Source organism: Denticeps clupeoides, chromosome 16 (assembly GCF_900700375.1).
Source record: "Denticeps clupeoides chromosome 16, fDenClu1.1, whole genome shotgun sequence".
Classification (NCBI taxonomy): domain Eukaryota; kingdom Metazoa; phylum Chordata; class Actinopteri; order Clupeiformes; family Denticipitidae; genus Denticeps; species Denticeps clupeoides.
Genome location: NC_041722.1, coordinates 4951132 through 4978579, shown reverse-complemented (window position 1 = coordinate 4978579; position 27448 = coordinate 4951132). Strand labels below are relative to the sequence as shown.

Genomic DNA, 27448 nt, shown 5'->3' with positions numbered 1-27448 from the left:
TTCCCCTAACCATGCCCCGCAGTCAACGGGCAGCACGGTGAAAATGGACAGAGAGGGTTCATCGGCGAACTTCCTGCTGGCTTCTATCCCTGCAGAACTTGATCTGAAGATGGGATTTTACTTTACTTTACCGTTTGATCTAATGCAGACAATCCATGCTGGTCTATGGTGCTTATCGCCATATAAGTACAACACAAAAGTACCAAAACAAGAGTCCAAAGGCCCGGTGGACAACACGTATATGGCCATAACATGTTTCATGTTTCATACATTTACAGAAACTGTCTAAGATTTGGTTCCTCACTTATTACACAGGTGACATTTTCAATGTTTGAAACTTCTTCATGCTGCAAATAACGCCTGGATTCTATCTGTTTGAGCAAAATGATAATTTACTGTATTTACATTTACAGTTAAACCAATATTACTGACAAGAGACTAATACAAATTGGCAAGGGAGATATTCTGTATGAAATTTCATTCATGTCCTTACAGCTGTCAAGTTTGTAGCACTATTTTAAAAGCAGTGTTAGCAACATTGCATGCATGGGGCTTGTTTGTTAGTCATTTATATTAACATTTGCAGCATTAATGAGACGCCCTTATCCAGACCGACATACAATCAGTAGTTACAGGGACAGTCCCCCCCCCCCCTTCCAGAGCGACTTAGGGTTAAGTGTCTTGCTCAGGGACACAATGGTAGTAAGTGGGATTTGAGTAAGTGGGATTTGAACCTGGGTCTTCTGGTTCATAGACGAGTGTGTTACCCACTAGGCTACCCCTTAAGTCAATGGCGTCCGGAAGATTTACATCATGAGAGTTGTTTGCTAGTTATCTGTATCTTGATAATCAACATCAAACATCAGTAAAGATCAACTTCTGGGTGACAGAAATAATTACAGTTTGTTACACAAGTGAGCATGTCTTGCATCAAGCGCATAGCACAGGGCCTAGCGCAACTCTTAAAGAAGAAAGAAATAATGGTGCACACAGTGAAATTTGTCTTCTGCATTTAACCCATCACCCTGAGTGAGCAGTGGGCAGCCATGACAGGCGCCCGGGGAGCAGTGCGTGGGGACTGTGCTTTGCTCAGTTGCACCTCAGTGGCACCTTGGCAGATCGGGATTTGAACCGGCAACCTTCCGCTTCCTTGACCGCTAGGCCACCACTGCCCCACGATTCATCATGAAGTGATAGTCATCACTTCATGATCAGAGTGACAATTTCGGCCAATCACAATTTGAGTTGAGAAACAGTTGTGATTTAAGAGTTTGATCTCATCCCCAGTTCCCATCATCTCAAAGTATCCACCAGTCACGGTGTCTGGTGACCATCACGGTGAAAATCATCAGCATTTATACCCTTCTTCTCCATCCCATCCTGCATCCGTCTGCCCTTTCTCCATCTCCAGATCTATCGCTACCTCCACCTCAGAGTCCTTTAAACAGGCTAATGGGTGCTTTCGGCGGAAATGTTCTCTGGGTGTGCCTAATACGGCCGTTCTGAAATGTCAAAAGAGTTATACATCCCTTTATGCGCCGAGCGGCCCTGAGGGGTTTAATTGACTATAGTGTAAAGTGAGTTGGAGTCCTGGCAAAAGAGCACGATGAAGATGAATACATTTCATTACCAGACAAACAGAGCCCGGTGGCTTTCCTCAAATTGGCAGGGAGCGGAGATTCCCCAAAGTTAAAACACATTTGTCCGCTGAGTAATTATCTGAGTGAACTTTCCATGGCATTGTTTCAAGATTATGAGCCCTTTTTTTTTTTTTTTTTTGTATTAATGTGAGTGAAGGGCTTAATGCGCCCGGTGGAGACGTGTGTGAGTCAGGACTGTAAAGTAAGAGTGTGTTGTGTGAACTTGGGTATACACACTTCTCCAAACACGTTGAGACTGTAAGTGTAATAAGTGATGCTCATTCCCCTCTGGGACCGCTGCACGAGCTGGCGGTGCGCGCCGCTTCCGCGGCGCCGGTCTCTCCACGTGAGTTAGGCTCAGTGGCGAGACGAGACCCCCTCTTCCTCCCTGTCTGTGTTCGGCGGGCTCGCCGCGCTGCGCCGTACGGCTGCCTGGCGACTTCAAATCTTCATCAAACGGCGGAGACGAGAGTGCCGTTGCCATCCCGCCGTAGTCATTTACCAATTATTTTGAGTACCTGCTGACAGGTACGTGTCACAGTCTGCTACCCCCCCCCGTGATGGCCTGAACCCCTCCCCAACTGAGGAGGAAGCCGCCCAACTCCAGGCACCAGGAGTGAGAAGGGAGGAGGAGGGATAACGGCGCACTAATGCTGCCATGCTTTGATTTGGAGGCAAAGACTTCTCAACACCAAACTTCAGCGGCGAGGAAACAACACACCTCAGTCACTCCGGCGTTCCGCGCGGCATCGCGAAGAAAGAAACTCTCGCCAAACAAACACGAACGACGAACACACACACACAAGCGCTATAATGGCTCATTAAAGAGGAACAGGGGACTATACCAACAAAGCACCTATCAGAGCCTGTCACCATACTCTCTCACTGATAAAGAGGAGCTTGTTAGGAACAAAGGCAGAAACAAACTCTCCTAAAGCGCACTCGCACCCAGACCCCTCACCGCTGTCTGCGTCGAGGAGGTGCTTATTCCCTGACAAGTTGGACGTGCGCTGCACTCATTTCCTTGGCGAAGTAAATAACTCAAGTTATAACTCCATACTGGGAATGGAGTAGCTGAAAACCAGCCCGAATGCCTTGAGTTTCTGTGTTTGCAACAGCGTCTGTTCCTAATAAATATCCTTCAGTGGCAAGAAACTTAAAAACATGTTTTTGATCAGGAGGAGCTGTTATCTATGTATTTATTTATTTAGTATTATAATACAATAATATATATTAATTTAAACAATATACATGTATTCATGGTAAAAATATCATTACAAATGTACGTGCACTACCACAGTAGAAATGTAAAGTTATTTAGTATTGATATTTTAATGTACTGGTATGTGCCAGTGATGTTTTATATTGTAAAAGTGTGTGTGATGCTGCGAGCGTTGCCGGGCGGGGCCGCAGGTCAGTACCTTTACTGACAAGCCTGATGGAACAAGCCTGATGAAACTGATGGAACTTTTATTTGATGTAGTCTTCTGTAGAATGGTTCAACTTTTTATTATTTTTTTTATCTCTAGTATATTTCAGTGGAACATGGAGAAAAATGTGCAGACAAGTGCATAAACCACAACTAGTTTGGGTGCAAGACCGCATAAGACATTAGAGTGAAATCGGCCCACCTTAGTGTGGTGGCCACAAGACAACCTCTCCCATCACCGCACCCCAGGAAATGAATCTCTTCTAATTTGAGTTTCAGCTCAAGAGAACAACTTGACAACACTATTGCTGTTCTCTATGTGCATTCTGTTTGGAAAGTCAGCATGAGAGTGAAGAAGAAAATGTGCTCCTCTCTCTGGGGTGTGTATAGTTTAAGAGACGTGAACGGGCAGGGATCAGATGAGAGCTTTATGTTTCCTGTATGGTGCTTATAGGTTACCTCTGACGCAACTGCAAAGAAATCTGTCTCAAGCAGGAAACTCCTGCAATGATATACGCTTTATCTAATCCCATGGTGGGTGACCCGCTGAACAGAAGCAACCAGATCAGAATGGCATCTTTCAAGATGACCCTACATCTAGAGGACAAATAATTATAAACTATTAAGTAACCATGACCTGCAGATGTCAATTCAAACCCTATGGAACATTTTGGTCTGTATTTCCCCAGCTATATAGGACATGGCACTTGGGGAGTATTAACTGAGGTCAGCAGTTGGTTAAGGAAGCGAACTGGAAGGCTAACATAAAAAATCTAGTCCTCCCAGTCATAATAACACACCAACAAGTGAAAGTGAAGTGACTGTGAATCACAGCACAGCAGTGGGGACGGTGCTTTGCTCAGTGGCACCTCAGTGGCACTTTGCAGATGGGGATTCGAACCCTCTGACTACGGAGCCGTTTCCTTACCCACTAGGCCAAAACTGCCCCTAACAAAAAGGGGTCTCCAATATGACTACGACTAGAATGCAGTCCTGTCTTGTTTGTGTCTGTTTATTTCAGTATATAGTGAAGACACCCTTGATTTCAGTACATGTCCACCACCGGTCTCAAATGATGGATGAGGGAATATTTTTTGGAAGTTTGGAGTCCTGCTGACTCTTCTGGGGACTTTTTTTTGCACGAGTGTGTACTGTTGAGGGATTGCAGCACCACCCTTACTCTCTTTTAAAACCTTACATACTCTCAACAGTCAGACTGCCGGGGTTCTCGATCCCCCCTCGAATGAAGAGATCTCAGTCTCATGCCAGTCCGGTCTGTGGCTTTTCTCCTCTAATGATAATATAATCGCACAGGAGAGCAGCTCTGTACCTCGCTTCTCCCTCCAGTGAGACGAGTTGAGAGCTTTAACGGAGGATGAGCCTGCGGCAGCCGCTGCCGTTTCGTCTCTCCCCTCTCTCTGGCAGAATCGCGGCGTGATTCTAATCCCGCAGGCTGCCGCTGACCCGGCCCGGCACGCTGCGATCGTATCGGCCCCGTCGCGATACGCCTCTAATTGAAAAAAGCCCTCCACCATGTCTAAACCTCTCCCTGCAACTGCAGCGCATGTTGTGTCTGCACGGTGAATCGGATCCCTAAGAGGCTTAAGCATGTGTGTGTGTGTGTTTGTGTGTGTGTGTCTGTACACACACGCCGTCTGAGCGAGCATTTAAAAGACGGAGATAGTGATTGGAGAGAGTAACGCAAAAGGAAGGAATTAACCACCTTTACTCGGTTTTAATTACAATGAAGTCCACCTCTGTAGCAGCACTCTATAAATACCCAGCATTCCCCAGTGGCACTGCTGTTAGCGAGTACTACCGCAGATACACACCTCAGCAAAAAGGGAACACACACAAAAAAAAAAAAAAGACCTGGCACCGTAACACTGAAATTGGGACAAGCCATACGTCCTTCTGTGTATTTTGGGAGCTGAGTCTAATTCGATTGGATAATACTACAAAAAAATTATATCTTAAAAAAAGGGAAGAAGGGAAAAAATCAAATTTGAAAAGAGAGAGCGCTAAAGGCACAAGGGAATATGTGATGAATCCAGGTCTTAGGGGTGTTCCACTGAGTAAAATAAGGTTGAACCTCAATAGGATCAACATTCAGGGCAAAACTGCAATAAAAGTAGAAATGTGACAGTGAAAATGATCTGTAATTAGGACAAACAGCACTAAAAGCAAGTGCAAAGATAATTGTTTTTTGGAGGGGTGTGTGACTGACTGTGAGGATTCCCAGGGCGGCCAGTTTGTCTATGTGTGTGTGTGTGTGTGTGTGTGTGTGGGAGAGAGAGAGAGTGTATTGAGTACATAAAGGGGAATAGAGCAAACTAGAGAATAGATAATTGAGGACTACAAATTGAGGAAGATAAAATGACTAAGTAAAACACAGAGCATCAATCAAACACAAGACCAGACATTTAAACTAAAATAAATGACAAAAAAAGTGTTGCCCTCACACATATGTACACATATCTGATAAATGCTGTAAATGTACACAATTGATGGAATATTTCACAGTTCTACTGACTACAGATAAAGAAGCTCAGGAAAAATTATAACAATCTTTAATACTAATATGACTTACTTAGTTCTTTATTACACAAAGGTTCTTATCCTGCTTCATGTATTCGTCTACGTGGAATTACCTTTTCCCTGGTTATTCTAGGGGTGTGTGCTGATACAAAAGAGTACATTTTAGGACCAACTTAGCCAACAGAAAGTATTATTTTAACCATTAAAAACCCCTGGTAGGGTAGCTTAGTACAGTAGTAGTTTGGTAAAACTTTTATTTTCTAATTTTTTTTAAATCTTATTACTTTAATAGAAAAAAGCCTATTGAAATTTCAAAAAGTCCATTTAAAATGTGATTAAGTGAGTCTGCACAAGCGAGTGCTTTGTGGTATGTGTTTAAATCACCTGACCAGAGGATCAGAAAGCCTTCCAGTGTGTACACTGAAGTCACTCTTGGCAAAATGTGTAACATAAGCATAACCGTGTTTGAATGAACTAAAAATACACACAATGGCCCAGAGATGAGCAAAGACAAAAAAGGGAGAAAAGCGTTTGTCCTTCAGCTCTCTTGTTTTCCCCAACACTTTCCCACACCACGCCAGTAACAGTGGAATAAACGGATATGTGAATTAAACTCCATTGTCTTCAAAAATCGCTGCCTAAATTTAGTTCAGTTTTTGTTTTCGCGAGATAGAATTTTTAGATGATCTGCGTTTTCTTTGCTTGGGCTGTAAATCTGACATTGTGTTGGGAACTGTGCATGTGAGAGGGGGTGAGTGAGTGTTTGTGAAAGCATTAAAAAAGGATAAAAAAAAAAAACAGTTCATCCGTGCGATTTTTGCAATTAAAAAAGACACAAAAATAATTATTCTGCAGCACACTGAGGCGACATATCCCGAATTGACGATGCACGGATCACGTGTTTAATAAAAAGGTTAATCAGTTGTTAATCAGAGGATTAATAACTTGTTATTTTCTTTACAAAACCATTAATATTATGCCATAAATATTTAATGCTGATGGGTCTTTTTTTGGGCTGGGAGGGGTGGAGGACTGGGTAGAGCGAACAGTACACTGGCTAATGTGCATTAATCATGCTTTGTTAAAGACGAATAAATCCATTCATGTTTATTAATACAGGCTTGGAGACAACAATACTCTTTACATTATTAAAAAAGTTATTAATAAAGTATTTATCAACAATGCCACCTAAAGGACAGGGGCTCAGGGAGCTGGTAACATGGTGCAAAGTAAGAGCGCCTGAGGCCAAAGTTCATTAACATTTAAGACAAGGTATAAACGGTTTGGAGAAGGTCCCTTTGTGCAGCGGGGACCTTGAAAGGGGACGGCGCTGGTACCACAGGGGCGGCTGAACAGAGATTTTCTGTCCCCTTCTTAACAAATTACCCCACCGATTTGCTAATCAAAGCAAAACAAATATTGCTTTTCATTCGCTCCATTTGTCTGAGTGAACATACCATGTTCCCAAAATACTCGTTCCCAGTTCAAATGTAATTAAATTGTGCCTTTAGTGAAAACATGTAGTGGTACTCCAATTAGTTCTGTTCTTGTCATTCCAAAAAAAAGTGGGATTTGGGTGTGCCCAAGGCGTAGTCATGTCGTGCAGTGATGCAGTATCTTTTGGTGGGTGGGTGGGTGGGTGTGTGAGTGGCCTTTACTATGTGTACTAAGTGGTGGGTATTTTTAAAGTAGGGCTCAGACTTCAGGTCAATGGCAGTAATAAAAAGGCAACCTAAAAACTTAAATAAATGTGTGAGGAAACGTGTAAAGAGCTTTTGGCTAGGAACCGTAAATGGAAGGATAGTTACTTTACCGATCCCAAAGGGAAATTTGGGAAGATTTCTCAAATGTAGACAGTGAACATGGGCATTAATAAAGTATGCTAATCTGTAGACCGGTCGCTTCTATGGTGATGTAGACAGGGCAAATATGTCTTGAAGGCAAATTCAATTGAGGTACATATTGCTGACAGAGAAGTTGTGTAATGTGGGGCTAATTTGATCTTAAATGTTTACAGAGAGAAGAAATGGGGGCGAGAAATGCTTCGACATGTCAAAAAATACTGATGCATTGTGATATCAAACAAATCTTTGTTTTCCAGCAGAATGCAATCGGTAAAGAAAAATAATAAAATGTGCACACAGTATTCCATCAGTAAATTTCACCACACAGCAGTTAAGGTCACATTGGCGCATTGATTAGTCAAATGTTTATTTTCATTTAGACATAGATTGTGCTTTTATTGAGGGCGCAGATAGATTTTTCCCACAAAATGCCATCCATCTACCTGTCAATGCCTGCGCTTGATATACATATAGTGCAGGCGTCCACACACCTTTAATGGGGATCAATGCCGCCCGGCCCGAGTGAGTCGGCGTGAGCGCCTAAGGACTAAGTTGAAGAGCGGCTGGAACCCGGGGTGGGGGCGGGGCAACTCGTAGTCTTTATTCCGATGGTCAGAACCGGGCAAAACACCCCCGTCACAGCTGGGTTGGTGATTTATCCACACTGGTCAAAGTTATGAGCTCATTTGGGCTCCAGACACCTTGTCTATAAAACCAGCAGCTGACAGCCCGAGCTTGAATAAATCAGCCCCAAATGGATAGTGAGCCTATGAGGCAATGACATTGGGTGACATACAAACATAGTATTCCCCTGTGTTGCCATGCAATGCACATTTTATTATGACTTTTTTTTTTTTTTATTCCCTGATTATATTCCATCCACTTTCATTTTCTCGATGAAGAGAGACAGAGAAAAAGAAAGGTGGCGGGGGAAGAGGGGGAGAAGAAAAAAAAAACGGGACGAGACGGATAGAGAGAGGGGAAGAAAGAGAGAGATCCATTTTGTGTTCAGTTAAACACTGATTTCATCATCTGGGTAAAACACATAACTTAAAACCGAAATCAAATATTAAAAATGACAGGCGGTATAAGTGCGGTGAGTGAGCCGGGGTCACGGAGGGAGGGAGGCGCGGGCGGCTTGTCAGGCACTATCTGTCAGAGTGAATTAGAAACAATCAGGGGCGACTGAAAGGAGAGGTGATTGTTATTAAGCAGCGGGCTGTGAGCAAGCTCCCCCAGATGTGGCCATGCATATAAAAGAACAGGAAGCCAGCAGTTTAATTCAGGAAGCGCCGGCGTACATGGCCGCACAAAGGAGGAAAGGGGGGAGCAGGGGGAGAAAAGGCCCTTTGTTGCTAATAAGCTAGAAGTTACTTTGATAACAGGCAAGGGTTAGGGACCGGAATAAAGGCACTTTTTTTTTTTTTTAATGCCACGGATTCCGATTTCCACGACGAGCAGCCGCAGCAGTCTGTCAATATCAGGAGGGAAATTTAATGGGAGTGAAGAAATTGGGGGTAAAATGTAGATAAGTCGACCATAACAGGGCTTTGGGCCCATATATCAATTACCCCGCCGCTATCATACGAGGATGATGATGTGGGAGCCGGATTAGGTTGGACACCCCGCCCCATCACCGCATCCCCAGAGGTGATCCCTCTCTTTCCGAGTGGATGTACGGACGTGCGGATGAATCGCCTTCCTGTGGCGCGGGGCTTGGGGAGCTTCCTCTGAGACGCCGGCTCGTCACCACGGACAAGGACTGTGGGGAGGGGGGTGGAGGCGATGGGCACAATATGGTTTTCAAAGGGGAGCGGGGTCTTGATTTGAATGATAAGGAGCGACGCTAATCTGCTAGGATGTGGCCTCAAAGACACATCGACTCTGACACTAAAGCCCCTCGCGCCGCGGGGGTAAAACTGTGCCCACGTTAACCCTCACACGCCCGAGAGAGGTCCACACCAAAAGTGTGTGTGTGTGTGTGTGTGTATATCTGTTATGGCACCATTTATATACAGGCAGGGGAAGGGAATCGATTTATGGATTTCAGCTTGGTGGCATTGTACTATTTGCCAGCTAACCAACTGGTACCATGTTCAGTGGTGATCCGCTTCACTAAGGTGACCAGAGACCTCTTTTCCCAGGACATGTCCTCTTTTTGAGAGCTGAAAATTGCAATATTGCAAAAATATCTTACTTATTTTAAGAAAAATGCACTCTGAAACCTGGGAAGGTATCTGGTATGACACCACCCATCCATTGCAGTTGGACAATGTTGGACTGTTGTCCCTAACAGGAATATTTGCACATCTACCTATCTAGAATCAGACGGAATAATTGGATCTTCATGCTGCCTAGTATGCTGCTTTTGTGGAATACACACCGGTTAATATATGTAACCTGTGTCTCTGAAAAGACCGCTTTCACACCAATGTGTGCCGGTACCTGTCAGAAAGAGCTCCATAGCTTTGGGCTTAAGAAGTCTTTACCACTAGAAACAGGAAGTGAGTTGTAGCGAGTGTCATTCTAAAAGGGCCGCTTCTCTTTTTTCTTTTTTTTTCTCTCTGTTCTTCTTTAAATGGTGAGCGAGCTTTGATTTCCATTTCTCTTTGTAGTCAGAGATATCTCAGGAAATTATCCTTGCCTTGAGATTTTGTGATCTTGTAATAGCTATAACTGTTAAATAAAAGCTCCTTCTTCCCACTTTAATGCTGCAGTCCCGTGCAGAATAGGCTGCCTGTCTGCCTTTAAGGCGCATGTTAGGAACTGTGACTGCGGGGCTGCGGTGTTAAATGCGCTATGCTAAATATTCCCAGCGGTAATAACAGTGTATGTATGTATATATAAAGAGTGAGAAAACTGTAGGAGGAGAGGAAAATGGGGTTGATCGAATGTAAAAGAGAGAGAGAGAGAGAGAGAGAGAGGCAGCTATGAAAAGAAAAAAAGATGACGATGATGATGATGATAGAAGAGATAAGCAGATCGACAGATAGATGGGCGTTGTAGATAAAAGGGCGGGGTACGCGGACGGAGTGAAGGACAGGAAGGAGGAGGGAAGAAGAGGGAAGGAGACGTGGTGAGGAGGTGGCCATGCAGGCAACTCTCCTCCTTACAGGACATGTCTTAGATTTCAGCGCGATTAGCCGGTGATGTTCTGGAGGAGCATTAGTAATTAATCACTGAGCGAGCTGGGATTTCTCTCCCTGCCTGGCCTGGCGAGGACCGCAGTACCCCCACCCACAACTCTTCCACCATCAAATTCCACAGCTGAACCGCCAACACTTCAAAATAGATATGAACAAAAAAAGTTTATTATGGGTAAATCTGAAAATATGTATTTAAAAGAGAATCTCATTTATTAAAAGTGTGAAAAGGACACACCTTCCCGTGAATCATTACCTGTGTTTAGTCTGAGCTTCGCTGTCCTCTGTAGACACGTCTCAGGGGGAAAAAGTGGCCATAAACCCACAGCGGCCTTCAAACCCGCCTCCCCGCCCCCCACCTCCACGGCTTTTCTTTTTCTTTTTTTTTTTTTTCCGTACCATGAATAAATTTAGTCTGTCCCGGACATGAAAATGTCAAATACCTAAAATACACCTAGGCTAAATAGCGTATTAATTTTTAATGCTTGCTCATCCTATGCTGCTATTCTCATATCTGCCTGTCTGCCAACAGCTGTTGCAGGCTCGCTCGCAGGGAATTTATCATCCATCTAAAAGAGTAAGAGAGCATTGTTCGAGAGGCAAGGAGGGCTTCTTTTTTATCCGCAGACGCGGGACGCGATATTTGGCTTATTTCATCGTAATACTTCACCCTCGCTAACGACACAGTTCCATTAACGGGTCTAACTGTGCTGCATCTTGTTGTGTTGTGCACTTCACGGGAAGATGGATGTGACACTATGATGTGATTTTTAATTTTTTTTTCTGGAAATTAAAATCTGAAGTATTAAGCAGTAGAGAGGTGGCAGGAGAAAGTGAGGCAAGGGCAGCAAGTAATTAAATAAGAATGTGTGGCAGTGGTAACGCATGGCACAAGGCGCGTGTGGCGAAGAAAAGCATCGTGGGACTTCACGTGTCTGAGGGCGGGGCTCTTACCTTAACACTCTAACTGCATACTGGTCTGGGGCCAATCGGGCAGGGTTGAGACGACCCAGGCAGCCTCCTGCGCTGAGTCAGTACCGCGCACGGCAACAGCCAGAGAAGAAGATGAGTCTTTACCCTGTCGGTGAGACAGAAGGAGAGAGAGAGAGAGAGAGAGAGAGAGAGAGAGAGAGAGATGAAATGTACTGAAATGCAACAAATTCACTGAATCACAGCGCAGCTCAGAGGTCAAGGAAAAGCAGCCGAAAAAGGTTAAAGATGAAATCAAAGCTGTGCCTTGGAGCATGGTTGAAAATCTATCCCTCGCAGGCAAGGCCACCGTTGACGTGCACGCCAGACGAGGAGCTAAGTACTGCTCGCCACTCTGGGATCTTTCATTTTCAACCGATCAATACGGCCTTATATTTATCAGGATTCCAAGCAGCTGCCACATCTGACAACCTCCACTTCATTTTCGCACTCCTGCTCCCTCTCTTTCCCCTCCTACTTCTTGGCCTCATGCTAAATCGGGACCCATCGACCATTATTAAAAAAAAAGAGGGAGCGAGAGAGAGAGACAGAGAGTGAGCAAGCAAGAGAGAGAGAGAGGGATGCAGCCTTCAGTTGTCTATTTATACATCTGTTCTAGTCACGGACGTAGAAATTGAGTTATAGAATATCTATATCTTAATCAGGCCTTTACAAGATGGGGGAAAAAAAGTTAATTTTTGTTTGATCGTTTTTTTTTTATTTTACAATATTTATAATGCATGCAGTTTTACCTAACACAAGAAAATGGAGTTACTAGCTATGAATAATAAAATCTCAAAAATATTATTTAATCAAATATGCGATTTTGCAATTCAATTGCCAAAAATGTGGAATATTTTGCCCGTGTAGCTTGCAGCTGCCGAAACAAATAACTACTGCGAACTATATTACGGCAGTAACGTGGCACGGCAAGGTTGTACCGTAGCCAGCCAATGGCACCAGTGCAGATGCCCATTCTATGACTGTATTTCTATGGTCACAGCTCCATTACGGGCCCACTGCCCAGTACTGGGTTAAAGAACCAGGCGTTCTGTCATTAGAGTTTTGGCCGACACCTCCGCTCACCAGCGCCCTTTGTTCTACGCCATAGGAATGGATCTTGCCAGTAGAACTAAGACGTCAACACTGTCTACTGTCCACCTTCTACAGTCGTGCTTTTATGAAATGAATGCGGGAGGGGAAAAAAAAAAACAAGATAAATGCGAAGCTGGTGATAATTTAAATCACTCGGAAGAGCAGAAGACATGCGGCCCAGGCTGGGGAGTTAGAATAGCTCAATCTCTAATCATCTGTACTACAATATTTGCTGTGAGGCATTTTAAATAGATTATCGCTGGTCCATCTGTGTCATCATTGATTTATAAAGCATTAAGCCGCCTTCCAAAGAGAGGAGGCCTTGCTTTCCTGCGACAGTCGGAGGATTCTTGTCGAATTTGAGACCAGTGGCAGCCAAACAAGCACAGCATTTGTCTGCTGAAGAAGAAAAAAAAAATTTGTCTGTGCAGCTCGCAGCGAGAGGAAAGAAAAATGGGGCGTGAGTATCCGGTTTTGAGTCACCACGAAAAACACGATGAATCCCGAAAAAAATTCCGTTTCCCCTTTTAATGGTTACAAAGAGAAAAGGGAGGGGAGGAAGTTTATATAAAAAAAAAAAAAAAAAAAAAACGCACACACACTCACGCGCAAAACAAGGGACATAATTAACATATGAATACTATATGCAAATGGATGGAAGAGAGCAGATGTTGGTGCATTTAATTGACCTATATGTGAATTGCATCCAAACCTTTCACTCTGTGGGTACGCCCAGTTTACAATGCAACCGGATCATCTGGACGGGAGAAGTCGGCGCCGACGCCGAACCGAGAAAAGGGTGTGAGGGGCGGAGGAGATAGAGAAGAAAGGGGAAGATAGCGCTGGCTGTCGCTTGACAGGGGACTGGACTGTCAGGCCCGAGCGATGGCCAAACATGGTGTCAGCCGGCTGTCGTCTCTTACGGATGACATCATCGCGCCAGTGTGGAAATCGATCACTTAATGGCCTCCGGACGACAGGGCCCGCGTGTGACAGTCAGTGAGCGGTGGCCTGCGTGTCTGTGTCCCTTTTCTGACATCCACGCAGCTCTTCCCTTCCTAAATTCATCTTACTCTCGTACTCGGTAGAGCATCTTCAGCCATGAGAAACACAGATGTTATTTTAATCAGCACTCTGCCCTTTTCTCTCTCTCCCTTTGCTCCTGCTTTCTTCCTTCTGCCTCCCTCTTTCTCTCCTGCTTGGGAATGTCATTAAATTGTATTAAATAGCCTTTTGTCCACAGGGCAAGGACCACCCGATATATGATAATACATTAATGCCCCAGTGTTACAGCCACTGAGCTGAGACGATTTTAAGGCCGGGAGCCGGGGCGAAACAAGCATCAACAACACTATTGTGTGTGTGTGTGTGTGTGTCTTCACAAATATGTGTGTCCATGAGTGAAAAAGAGAGAGAGAGCAAGAGAGAGAGGGGAAAGGGAGAGAGTGGCTCGCTAACAACTGTGACACATACTAATAGAAACATACCTAATAAATTACAAGCTTTCAGGGTCTGGCAAGCTGACATTTTCTCTGTGAGCGGGACAATTTCATATCTGCTGCACGGCAACCAAATTGCATCACACGGAGATGCCAGCGGATTAGCATAAAAATTAACACTTAAATTTCAGCTTATTGTCAACCCTTCTCCTGCTCCTTCTGCCACACAACAATCAATTCCTCTTAGAAATCTGATTACATTCCATGATGCTTATTATCCCAGTCATGTCTCTGCACTGCCTTCCAAGGCTCCGGGACTATTTGTTCAAATAGAATTAAGAAGCAGATAAATCTATAGGTGTTCTTCTCACACACACCAAAAGAATAAAAAAAAAAAACAAAACAACAACAACGTAACGGTACTACTGACGTTCCTGCACCCTCGTATTCCCCACACTGCCACCTTCTATCTCCTCACACTCTCCTTTGTCCTATCCTTCATTCAGTTCTAACCCCTTCTGGTAACATCACCAGTTGCTGATTAAAAATGCTAATTAATATGCCATAAAGCAACTAGATGTGTTTTATGTTTACACGCTGTATTATTTACAGGCTTATTCACCATGACCAACAGCAGCCATGCGCTTGCAGAAGGACAAGGTTTATAGTATAATTATAAAGTACAATTTTATATTAATTTCATCACATTTTATATATTTATATATTTTTTAGAATTTTTTCTTTTTTTAGACAAGGAGAATGCAGAATGCTCTCAGAAGGAGGAAGTAGGGGTATATGAAAGACTCAAAAGCACAGATCAAATCGGACTATCTGGTTTACAACAAGCATTGGCCTATCTTGATTTTTCATTTTTTTTTTTTTTTAGAAAGGACTTTAATCATAAGGTTGCCACAGCAACAAGATATGTTGATATCAGGTCAAGGGCCCTTACGCTCCTTCTGACAAATACCCCCGGCGGGGAAAGCCATAGCATGTCCTTTTTTGGGGTTGTTTTACCCCGATGCGGGAACGTCTTCATTCCACAGTTAGCCGTTACCACTGGTCGTGTTTACCCGATAGGAGACAACGGCGGAAAGCGATCACATTTTGGGAACGGTTAATGCCGCTGCAATGGAATATTTGTCAATATGCTCCCATTGAAAAACATTGCACAAGTATGTACTAAAAGCAGCGGCGCGCTTTGGGTGGCTTGCGAGGCGGAGGGCTGGGTGCTCCTTTTTTGTTTAGACAAATGGTATTTCATCGCATCCAGATGTCTTTAAGCAGAGTTCATCCGCCATCCGCGCACTCCAACCCATACAACAAAAATGTATACAAACATTTACTCATAACTGCGCGCCTCCACCCCGGCTTAAGGTTGTGTGCTTTCCTTGTACCCTACTGTATATTTCCACTGCTCTTTTTCTTCCCTTTCTTTTTTATTTATTTCTTTTTCCTCCCCCCCCCCCCATTTTTCCAGAGACAAGCTCACGCATGCATCCCACCAGTGAGTAATATGATGAGTTCAGGAACCCAGTTTTTATCATCTGCACCGAGTCAGTAGTTGCCCCAGCCCATCTGGTGATTAGCTGGGGCCCGTTTGGGTACCTCCACCCAAGTGAATTAAATAAGGGAAGAAGAGAGAGAGAGAGAGAGAGAGAGAGAGAGAGAGAAGAGCCCAGAAAAGCTGATGTTATAAGTGGATAACAACAGCTCCTGCTATGCCCTAGCAGAATAATTTAAACCAGCAGCCACCACCCCCCAACCCACCCCTCTCCTCCAGGCCCTCCATTCTTATGTTAACATGGCTAAAGAGGAACAGGCCACCCAGCAGTGCAAACAAGTTCGTGGCTGGGCGAGTTTCAAAAGAAAAAAATAATAATAATTAACTTTACTCACTTTTTTTTTTTATACCATATATGCACACCTTCCCAGGCCAAGGCCACGTACCTCCGTAGCTTTTAAAGAATATTACTTTTCGCATAGTTTAATAATCATAATAATAAACGGGCTTCTTAGCCGGGCCCTTTTCCCTCGGTAATGCCGCACAAGAATTCCGAGTGTGTAAATTCCCAGTAAGCACCGTGCTCTTTGTTGACTGTACGGCCTTTCGATTCGTTCCTCGCCCTCCTCTGAGCTTGTTGTGTTTTTTCTCCAAACAACTCGTCCCGCCTCACATCTGAGGGGCACACCTCTCCGCGGCTTTTATAGGTTAAGTCCCGTTGTATGGAGAGTCATATTTTTTACCGGTGGTTTATTTTTACGAGCGGGCGCAATTAACGCAGCATGTCCTATCTCCCAGCCATCGGTGCCAAGGCCTTTATTTAAACAACTTTATTGTGAAATGTTTGCGTTCTCAGCATTCACGGGGCCACACACAGATTATTATTTCATACTTCTCAGGGACGTTTTGAAAAGTTTATGCTGCGAAATGGTTATTGTTTTTGATTACGGCCGTTCCTTCGGATGAATCACCGAAAGGGACAGGCTAGAAAACATGTTTATAGAGTCCGGGTGTGAACCTGACGGCCTGGCCCCGGCCAAATGCATGTTCGCCGCGTGATTTATGGAGCCAAGATTAAACTATTTATGTCCGAATAAGCACAGTTGTTTAATTTCACTGCTTGGGGCCTTTTTCTCCTTCCCCTCGGTTGCATGAATGAGTGCTAGCTCGCATTATTTAATGGAATCAGTGTGCAAGTGTAAGTGAGGCTTTAAGATAAAATGTTTACATTTCATTACTGTGGCCAAAAGCTAAAGCCAGGGCGGCCAGCGAGTGTTATCGTCTTATTAGTGGTGTTAGTATTGAACTGTTCCATTACACAGAGAACCAATAGATGACCTCACAGACGTGCACACAAACAGCACATGACCACACAGGCTGTCTTAATCAGGCCAATCGCTCGGCTGGGTGTGGCCCGCGCGAAGCCGTTTCTATGGTTTCGGGGTTACGGACCAGAGTTATGGCCGCCGAAGAAAGACAGTGGGCCAGATCAGATGGGCGAGCAGATGTCCGTTAATGGTGCTTTCTGGTGAGTGATGCCTCCATACGCCTCCCCATAAGTTGTAAGTGCCGAATCTCAGTGTTACACAGGTGTCAGAAGTGGGATGAACTACGCCTCCGGTTCAACAGGAACTCTGACACTGACACATGCTGCCCGCGCAACACACACACACACCACTCAGCTTCTTGTGCGCTATGAGGATGACAAGCATTGGGCAAATGTTCCAGATTTTCTTACTTTGGCACCGGCTCAGTCCCTCTGGAGCAACACAGGGTTAATAAGTGTGTTGATCAGGGCCACAGCGACACTATAAGCATGTGAAATAGTGGGGTCAGATGGTGCACAGCCAACCAAGAGCCTACTACACTGCTCTATTAGCAGTTATCTACCGTACCTGCCAATCGTGCAAAAGGCCTCACAGATGCACGCAACGCTCCTCGTCTTTTTATCCCGTAGTTACAGGGAACAATCACACACCCTTTTTTTTTCCTGAAACGCAGGCCCTGCCCATGGGAATGGGGTGGAGAGAAGCCCTGTCCTGCCCGATAACCTCTGAGCTGTAATATCAGCCCGGCATCTCAGCCCCCTCTGAAGGAGTTCGCAGCTCCGCTGTGTTGCACAGATGGGACTTCTGAAGCGCCGGCCTGTCATCTTTTGATTAAGAAAAGGAAATGATTTCACTTTAAAGTCATCCCCCACCCCCTCGACTACTGCCACAGCCACCCAGGCTCGCTCGGCTTCCCTCCCACCGCACGGGCTCGTGTCCTTTTCACTCTGTTGCCGCTACTTCACACGTTTACTTAGCCTTGGCTAGCAGCGTTCCTCGCTCACGACTGCGCCGACGCTTCTGCCAAGTCCCTCTTCCTGCAGATGGAGGAAAACCGAACGAGACCTTAGACAACCAGCCGAAATTCATCCGTACACGTGAACCGCTACGCTGGCCCGTCTTATCTTAATGAGGAGAAACGGAGATAAATGCAGAAAGCAGTGGTGGTTGTGAGGCCTGACCCCAGCCATGGAGCCCTGAGCCGCTTTCCCTCGGCCACCAGGCTTCCGAGCATGAACACCTCTGCCCACGGACACAAACACACAAACACCCGCCGCCCTCCACTGCTCACCGTCACCGGGCCGGTTAATGTTTCCACGCCGGCCACGCGTAAGGAGCAAACGGCGCTTTACGGTCCAGGACGAGGCCAGGAGAAACAGATCGAACCGGCCACCTGGCCGCCGTCGAGTAAGCACTTCTCCGGCCACTGAGAGCGCTGAAACTGGAACCACTGCTTTCGCTCCAGACCCAACAGAAGCCCTGATCCGCACACGTACCACGAACAATGGCTCGTGTGAATATTGTACTGATTTCATGTGCAAACTGCAAATAACAAACTCCCTTGGGGTGACAAATGATGCAAACCCTCAACAGATCTATGAGAAGGACCGACAATCCAGGAATCACTGAAGGCTTGATATATTTAAGCAAATCTTAACCCACCCACAGGCACACATACAACTACACTTCAGGCCAGAAGTCTGGGCCCAGCCATAGAACATATTAAATAAAATATACAACATGCTGCTTTTTTAAAAAAAATGTATTTCAAGATGCCAGTATTAGAGAACGGGGTGGTTATTTTGATATAGACAAACTTTCACACTCATTAAATTACAGTCATTTACATACACATAAAGGTATGTCATTCACACACAGACATATATATATATATATATATATATATATATATATATATTTTTTTTTTATTCTGCTCGGTAGAGGGTCTTTTATCATGTAGTGTATGTGCAATGGTTCAGAGTGTGTACTGCCATGCTTCAGAGCCCTATTGATCGCACCTGGCTCCAACACACTTTCACTGGTATCATTCAGACCCTCTCAATTTTTAATCACCAGCCTAACACCAGATCCAGCCCTGCACCGGACCATTCAAACACCGCTAACACAAAAACGCACGCCAACACACACAGACACTACACAAACACAACTCCCACTGCACAAACAGAGGTCAATATTTAACGTTCATACACTACACCAACATTGATATGATATCATGGAAAGCCATAACACGCAAAAATACCCTAATTCTCGCACACAAACATACACAATAATGAGTTTGGTCGGCGGGCTTTATTATACACCCCACCAAACCCGGGCCAGCTGTCTTTGACCTTGCAGTGCCATATTCATTACATCATTAAGTTACCTCTTCATTAACTTTTCATTATTTATGGGGGCTTTCGGGAGAAGGGGGGCTTTATCAAATACTATCTTTTGTTGAGCTCACAATGCGGACACACAACTACCCTACACACACCCGTGCACACACACAAACACCCTAGAGTCTGCACTACCTCAGCGCCACAAAGGGTATCAGACGTAACCCCTGTCATTTCATACCCCAAATGAACAACCTACTCTATGAACAAGGGCTTAAAAATGATTTTGGGTCATTCTTTTTTGCAGAAGAAAATATAAATCATTATAAATAAGAATCAAATAATAAAAAATACACCATTGGATCTATGTGCCGTTTATTTATGTGCCAGGTTGTATCAGTAGACTATATGAACTACAGTTAAATCATTATGAATTTGTTAGAATGGTATAAAGACAGGATGCATTTGACAGGATGCTAATGCGGTAATGTGGTTAAAAGGTTGTGTGCAAATGTCCTTCTAACGTTAACCTAACCTAGTAAACAGAAAACAGGATCCAACTTAACTGTATCCACATTTAATTCAATTCACTTTGAATTCCTTCACGTTTACAGGCTTAATTCTAATAAAATATACAATCCTTTAGGTCACTGCTGCTTACGTTTCTTTTTCCGTTAATATTTCAATCACATTTTGCCATTTACGAGTACGAAGAAAAAAAAAATGCATAAATCAATACACAATGCCATTTGAGTCATGCAAACAACAGTGTGCGTAGATAAACATATTTGTGTGTTCCACCCTGACGCAAGCTCCATCCTGTTCCCAGGGTGTTGTGGCGGTCTCTCATTAGCAATGCGTCGGCCTGACCACAGCCACAGATTGCATTTTAAAAAAGTTTGGCCAGCGACCATTTCGGATTGGAGGCCAATTATAAATGGCAAATCACAGTACGCAGAATTTGTATTATTTTATTTCTTTTACCCCTCCCCCCTTAGACACTAGACGCTGGTTGGGCTCCACTGCTTCTCTTGAATAATTTGGTGATGGCCCTTTGTGTGACTGGCTGCCGAGGCATTTGTTATTTTACACGTGAGCAAAAGTGTCCTCGGCTCGGGCCTTCGGCGTATACAACGCGCCATCTTCCTCCCTCTTCCCGCAAGCTTGGCTAATGACTCCTCTGTGTCGTGACGTTAGGCGGCCCTGTCTGCTGCGAGCTTCCCTCTCAATCCACACGCCTTCCCATGATCATTCGCCAATTACTGGCGACTAATGCTTCCCGAGTCTGGGATCCCACAGAAAGAAAGAAAAAAACCAAGAGGGGGAAATCTCCTGAGAAACGCTAATAATATAACTTAAAACATGCTGAGAGAGAGCATTATGCGCAAAATGGAAATCAAAAACGGGAAAACCGAGTGCAATTTAAACTGGGGCAAGGCTGGTACGGGTTTATTTTACAAATGGTAACCACCACCCCCCCCACCTTCTATTCTGCAGGGTATAGTAATGTCATCACCGGCAGAAACACGTGCACGGTGTAGGGAGGTCCTGCCCATGGGGCAAGAAAAGATGGAATGGGGGGGTGTGACCTGGGGTCCTGCTAGCGGCCACCGAGGACGTTGTCGGAATATGACTGCGTGGACAGTCCCGGGTTATAGATCCGGTGTAAAACACTCCAAAATTCTGTTGTCGGATTCCTGACGAGAGGAAAAAAAAATTAAAAATTCTCCACAAATTCTCTACGTGGAGTGCAGACGGTATGTGAGATTTACCACGACTGATCCATTAATCTCTGAACTCGACCGAAAAAAGAAAAAGAAGCAACACTCAAGGCCACGGGAGTTCTGCAGCAGATAATGAGCGGAGGGAAAACAGGAGGATGGCTACATAACCTGTGTGTTTATCGCCACCGAGCCCGAGTTATGCACAATAATGTGCAACATTTTAAGGCACAGTACATGCCACAGAAAGACAATGGCCATGCGCACACACACACACACACACACTCCATTCTAGTCAGTCTTTCTGACGTTATCCTGTAAGACTCGTGTTTTCCGAGCAGCTGCGTTGCTGAAAAGAGGTGGGCTGATATATTCTAATCACTTTTGTAGCCTGGATGATCATCGCATCAAATGGTCTGTGGAGTGATTTGCTGTTTTAACATAGAGCAGCTCAGCAGAACAGAATGTTACTGTCCTCCGTCTCCATTCCAACGTCTCTCTCTTACCCACCTCCGAAAATGCACGATCGATTAATAGCCGATTAACATCATCACCGAACAGTTATTGCCATTCCGTTTTCCTAGTTTTTAGATTCGGAATTTACACCAGATAATTTGATGATACAGGCATTCAATGAAACTACCAAAAAATATCAAAATTTATAGCGCAGGAGCTCATTAATTACTCAAAAGGACAAATGTGTGAGTGTGTGTGTGTGTTTGGGTATCAGTATAAATTCATTCCATGCTCCACTGGGAGTTTACCACCTTCATTTGATCCAACAGGAAGCTGAGTACAGTACTCAGCATTACACTCTCACCGTCTTCCCTGCCACGTCTTCAGGACGCTCAGTCACATCCTGAGACATAATCCGAGGGAATATTGGAAAGTTACGCGAGGTTCAGATTGGATCTGTGTAGCGGTGACAGACTACATCATCCGACAGCCCGGCTGAGCCCCTGTGAAATAGTGGTGTCTGCCGCACAGCATTACTGTCATGGTCTTCAGCGTGTTCCCCTCCTGCGAGCCCCCAGCTTCAGAGAACACACACACACACACACACACAGAGTGAATGAGAGTCTGAATGGTGACAGGCACAGACCACAGAGATATGTACTGATACCAATACAGATAAAGACGCCGAGAGGGGGGAAATGGGCAGGCCTGCACGGCCAGGCTTCTCCATTCATGGCTTTTCTTCTTCTTCTTCTTCTTCTTCTTCTTCATCACCGCTCATTAAACAACAGGCCACAATAAGCCACAACAAGACTTCCCGACCCTTAAATGATGCCACCTCAACACAGGGCAGCTTTGTGGGCAATGTGGTCAATCTCGCCAGTTTACTCAGAGCAGAACATTTTAATCATAACTTCCCACTTTCTGAATGATCTGACCAGGAATTTTGCCCAAATGACCCTAAGTACGTCCCAAAAGTACGTGTTCATGGCAGCACGTGTGCTTTGGCCGCACAATGGTAGATGAAGAGGAACGTGGCTCCTGGACGGTGATCTTAAATCGCAAAAACACATTTTTTACATTGTGGAGGAGAAGACTGAGCTCACAAAAAAAGCATCAGGGCTGCAAATTTAGCATTTTTTACTGTTGGTTTCCTCAGCCGGTGGGTGTCAAGGAAACGTCCCTTGAATACAGACCGTGCGATCAGTTTTGAGCAGAGTTGACGTTGCACTGACAGTATAATATAGAGTTATGTGTTATTTTAGCGGCCGCTGGTACGTACGTTAAAAATGAATGCAGGCGAAGAAACAGCGAGCCTGCAAACTGCACACATCCCGGGAACAAAAATATCAATCATGAACGGAGGGCGCGTCTTATTCGAGCCCTCTGATCAGTTAATAACGCTACGTATATCATTTCAACTCTCCAGCGACTTCCGCGGCGCAGCGTACCCTCCAGGTGGTGTTCATGTCATTTGCATAGTATGTATCACTGTGATTGTGACTTTACATTGAAGTGGCTGTCCTTATACGCCGGCATGATTACAAGTGTGCCCTGTTGAATATGTATGCCGGCAGAATAAATGAAATCGTACGGCAACACAGCTGCGGAAATAACTTTTCTTTCTTTCTTTCTTTCTTTCTTTCTTTCTTCTTTTTTTTTTTGTCCTGGTTGACTGAAAAGATGTGACAAACAGAAAATGCCCAGGATGGTGTGACAGGGATGTCAAGTGGTGCTCTCGTGGCCTTTCTTTATTAGCGAAGGAACGCGGTCGGCTCTAACTCATCCAATATGGCCGCCACCTGCTCACACTCGCTAAGTGTCTGCAAAGAATTAATCTGGGGTTCAAGTAATTGCAACAAAAACACAAAAATTTGGAAGCGACTCGTTCATTTCTCTGGCCTCGCTGCGGTCTAATTTGCAACAGGCCTCCCGCTGCCTTGCAGCAGGCCTCTCTTCCGTCTCCGGCATGCGTTCCAGGAGATATTCACCGCGGTTATTTGCTTAGGAGGGACGACGGACAGAGATTCTTCATCCACCCATCCGCCCATCCCACCCTCGCGTCGCACTCCACGCGTCTAAGATATATACCGCCGCCCGTGCCAACGCTTCAGCTGCCAATAATATAAATTAGCAATGCAATAAGATTTGCTGCGCTGCCACAATCAGGCCTGAATGCATAAGCAAATGAGATGGCTTTTTTCACCCGGCAATGCCAGCGCTGCCTTTTAACCACGTCAAATAATCATCCCGCTATCCGTCTAGCGCCCAGACTCAAGCACCACTAATAATACTGCCGCTTTTATGTGCTCGGTGTGTGTGTGCGCGCGTGTGTGTGTGTGTGTGTGTTGTTTCTCACCACTGAACTCTGCACAGCCCATACCAATTTTATGTGTGCATATATACACGTGTGTGTGCGTGTGTGTGTGTTCGACATCCATTGCTGGTGTATACGCTTGAGCATCTGCACCATGTGTGTCTGTGTTTGCATGTGTGTGAGTAAATCCATGCCGGTGTGTGTGTGTGTGTGTGTGTGTGTGTGCTGATGGAGATTGGTTTGACTGGTTTGGAGGGAACAGATGTCAGTGCGTGTCGACTGCCAGCAAGATTGAACAAAGCCAATCGCGTTCCTTTCCTGTCCAAAAGCTGTAAAGCAGAGACCTGCAAAATCAGCCACTGACATTAACTCTGAGAGGGCCGCGGCGCACAACAAACACACGCGCACCCCATCCTAGAAGGGACGGCGCCTCTACCGAGCCAGAATCGAGTCAAATTATTCCAAAAAAATGTAGGGAGGAAAAAAAAAAAAAAAAACGAGCGCAGCACGGAAAGGCTGCAAATTGTAATGTCCCTATCAAAATGGCTCCGGAATTATGCTAATAGAACTCAGTGTGATGGCACAATCACCAATACATATGAGAGAAGGAATCTCTTACCCACAGAAACGCCAAGCGTGGCTTCTAGCATGAGGTCACCGGCGTATTCGACCGAAAGCCGGTCTGGATCTCTCCGCAACGCCACAACCTGCTGCAGGATGTGCTGTTATTTATAAGTTAGAGCCCATGTGTTACTGTATAATTAATTAACACGGCGTTGTGAACTTCATTAAATCCCAAAACAGTAATTTATGACCCTGACTCGGGCCTGAGAAACTGCTTCATTTCAGTGGTGCGCACATGTTCACACACACACACACACACACACACACACACACACACACACACACACACATCGTGAGCGCGCTCAGTCATCACACATTCGGTTAGGGAGGGGAACCTCATACCCGGGTCTAAACAAGGCATCTCAATTGTTCTGGAAAAAGTGAGTCATGCAGAAAGGCATATTCATCAGATTAAATATGAGGGACGACATGGGCGAGAGGACAGAGGGGAGACGGGGGGACCACGACCGGGACAGAGAGGCCGCTCGGGAGTGGGGGGGCTTTCCGTAACCCGCCACTCCGCTCACGGGCACAGGTGTGCCGCAGGTCACTCCAAAAAACTGACAGAAGAGGGCATGTCCATAATAATCAGCATATATATATATCATAACTGAACCCATCGACGACCGGAGCGTTCCTTCCCTCTCTAGAAATTTCTCAGGGTCTGCTGCTGCTCTCGGGCGTTTCCTCTTGGTCAGGTTTTTGAATGGTTATCATCTTATTGATTATGACACCGCGCCTCAGACAGACACGCAGGGTGGGGGAGGCGTTGTGCCTGCGCTCCCTTATTAGCGTAGTCTTGAAAACGAGCCCTATTGTTACTGGGTTCGGCGCCATTTTTTTTTTTTTTTTCTTTTACTCGAAGGACGAAAATAAAACCCGGACCTCGCGTGTCCTCGTGTCCGGGTAGAGTTCTACTGAATCTGAACCTTTTCATGACAGATCACGAGCCGCGTTGAAGGGCTCCACACAGTGAGCGAGAGACGGAGAGGATGAAAGGGGAGACAAAGAGAGAGACAGAGCAATGTACCATGACAGCCAAACGTCATGGGAGCCGTGTGCATGGAAGTGTGCACCACAATATGTCACATCTTTGGTTTTTTTCGTCGTCCCCCCCCCTTCTTCCTTTTAACACCATTTTTTGTACCGGCAGCCAGCCCGGTAGCTGCGAGGGCACCGGGGGTTAAAATGCAAAAGAAAGTGTTGAGGCGCCGAATCCACAGATGGACACACGAGGCCGCGGTGACTGGCACGTTTAACGACTCCGCCGAACAACCCCTCTGTTCAGAGCGCGCCGCTGCCGCGTTTTGACTGTTGCACATCCAATCGAGCATGCTTGTCATGACACGCCGAAGAGATTGAGGGGGAAGAGGGGGACAAAAAAGAAAAGGAGCACCAGATGCCTTGAAGTGACAGATTGCTGGAGAGCAACCATCTCTATGGTACACACTACCTTCGACAGTGCCTGTGTGTGTGTGTGTGTGTGTGTGTGTGTGTGTGTGTGTGTGTGTTTTCTCTGCGTGCTAATGTGTGCGCAGGGGCAACTGTCAGGATGGCACGGGAGATTTTTCCCATGCTGCTTTGCTTCTGTGTCAGGGAGAGCATGCTGCATGCGAGCGTGGGTGTAGAGGCGGCCGTGACCTTTCACCCCAGCTGCATTGTAAACCGCACTGCGTTTCCCATAAGACTTTAACAGCCTGTGAGGGGTGCCTAACCCCGAGGTTAAAGAGCAATCTGTAACCAATTAGCCATTTGACTGGCGAAGCCAGTAGCGGGCGGCGGGAGGAACGCAACCTCTCGACGGGGCCCGGAGATTGAGCAGGGGGGGGGCTGGGCGGGGCAGGTGGAGGAGGCCCACAGGCCCCTCCCGCGCACCCGACCACGAGCCGGCATGAGCACAACCGCAGAACCTGCTTAACAGCCATCAAACGCCACTGGATTTTTATTGGCCTTTGCGGCGTGGCCCTAACATAATGAGTCCCAGCCTCCGACTTCCTCGACCCGCGGAAAGGGAAGCGCCGCGTACGCCATCGAGCCAAAACCAGAAGGACATCAGAGGAGAAAAGTGAGAGAGAGAGAGAGAGAGAGAGAGAGAGAAGTAGAAGAGGAGAGGAAAGGAGAGGAGGAGACACTGGCTGCTTTGGGCTGGGTTCCTGCTCTCCATCCATCAGTTTATCTGAGGAGAGATCAGGCTCGTTTAATGAGCCGTGCACCCCCTTACACATGTTGACGCGCCGCAAAATAAGATCCATTTACCTCCGGAGCTCCGAACGAGTGGAGAGGAACGCGCGTTCCGCCTGCTGGCACGCCCCTCAATCGGCCCGCACTTACAGGTTAAGAAAGCCAATCCCCCCCGCCCTCTCCCGTGGTCCTCCGCCAATCGGCTCGTATCAATACCGATCTCTGCAGGACGGACAGCGACGCAGGGTGCACGCTTTTTTTTTTACGCCATTTATGAGACACCCTTATCCAGAGCGACTTACAGTCAGTAGTTACAGGGACAGTCCCCCCCTGGAGACACTCAGGTTAAGTGTCTTGCTCAGGGACACAATGGCAGTAAGCGGGGTTTGAACCCGCATCTTCTGGTTCATAACCCACTAGGATACGCTTCCACCCACGGCTTCACTCGTAATCTGGATCGAGTTAAGGAACGCTCAGACGCCCAGTACCTACAAAGGTCTTCAAGCCGCCGGTTCACAATAGGAAGCATGATTTGGGGTTTTCCGTGGAGTCCAACACTCCCAATTACGTACCGATCATGCAGGATGCATATCTGTGGAGTTTCATTTGTGGCTATCTCGCTATCGCCCGGCCCGGGATTTTGCATTTTGCTGGATGTACCAGCGTGATTACTTTCATTATCATGGATCTATGGAGCTTTTCTTTTTCCTCATCAAGTTGCAAATTCGGCTCCTCTTGTCCACTGTCCAGCTACTTTCACAGCAGCCTAAATGACTAATGATGCATTTAACTGGAGAATTAGCAGGAGAGAAGCGGGAGAAGCGGCTTTTTTTTTTTTTTTTTTCCTTCCCTCTCTCGCCAATCTGCAGCTAACTCTGCAC

At 45.7% G+C, this 27448-nt stretch overlaps 1 protein-coding gene across 8 annotated transcripts in view; it reads right to left on the bottom strand.

Annotated features, from left to right (window-relative positions):
- The window catches only part of znf536 (zinc finger protein 536), a 158489-nt gene that overhangs the window by 96285 nt on the left and 34756 nt on the right, over nucleotides 1-27448 (bottom strand). For all 8 annotated transcript variants that reach the window (XM_028955734.1, XM_028955735.1, XM_028955733.1 and 5 more), the window contains exon 2: nucleotides 11549-11672. The gene's annotated coding sequence lies outside the window, so the exon portion shown is untranslated. The remainder of the gene's footprint in view (nucleotides 1-11548; nucleotides 11673-27448) is intronic.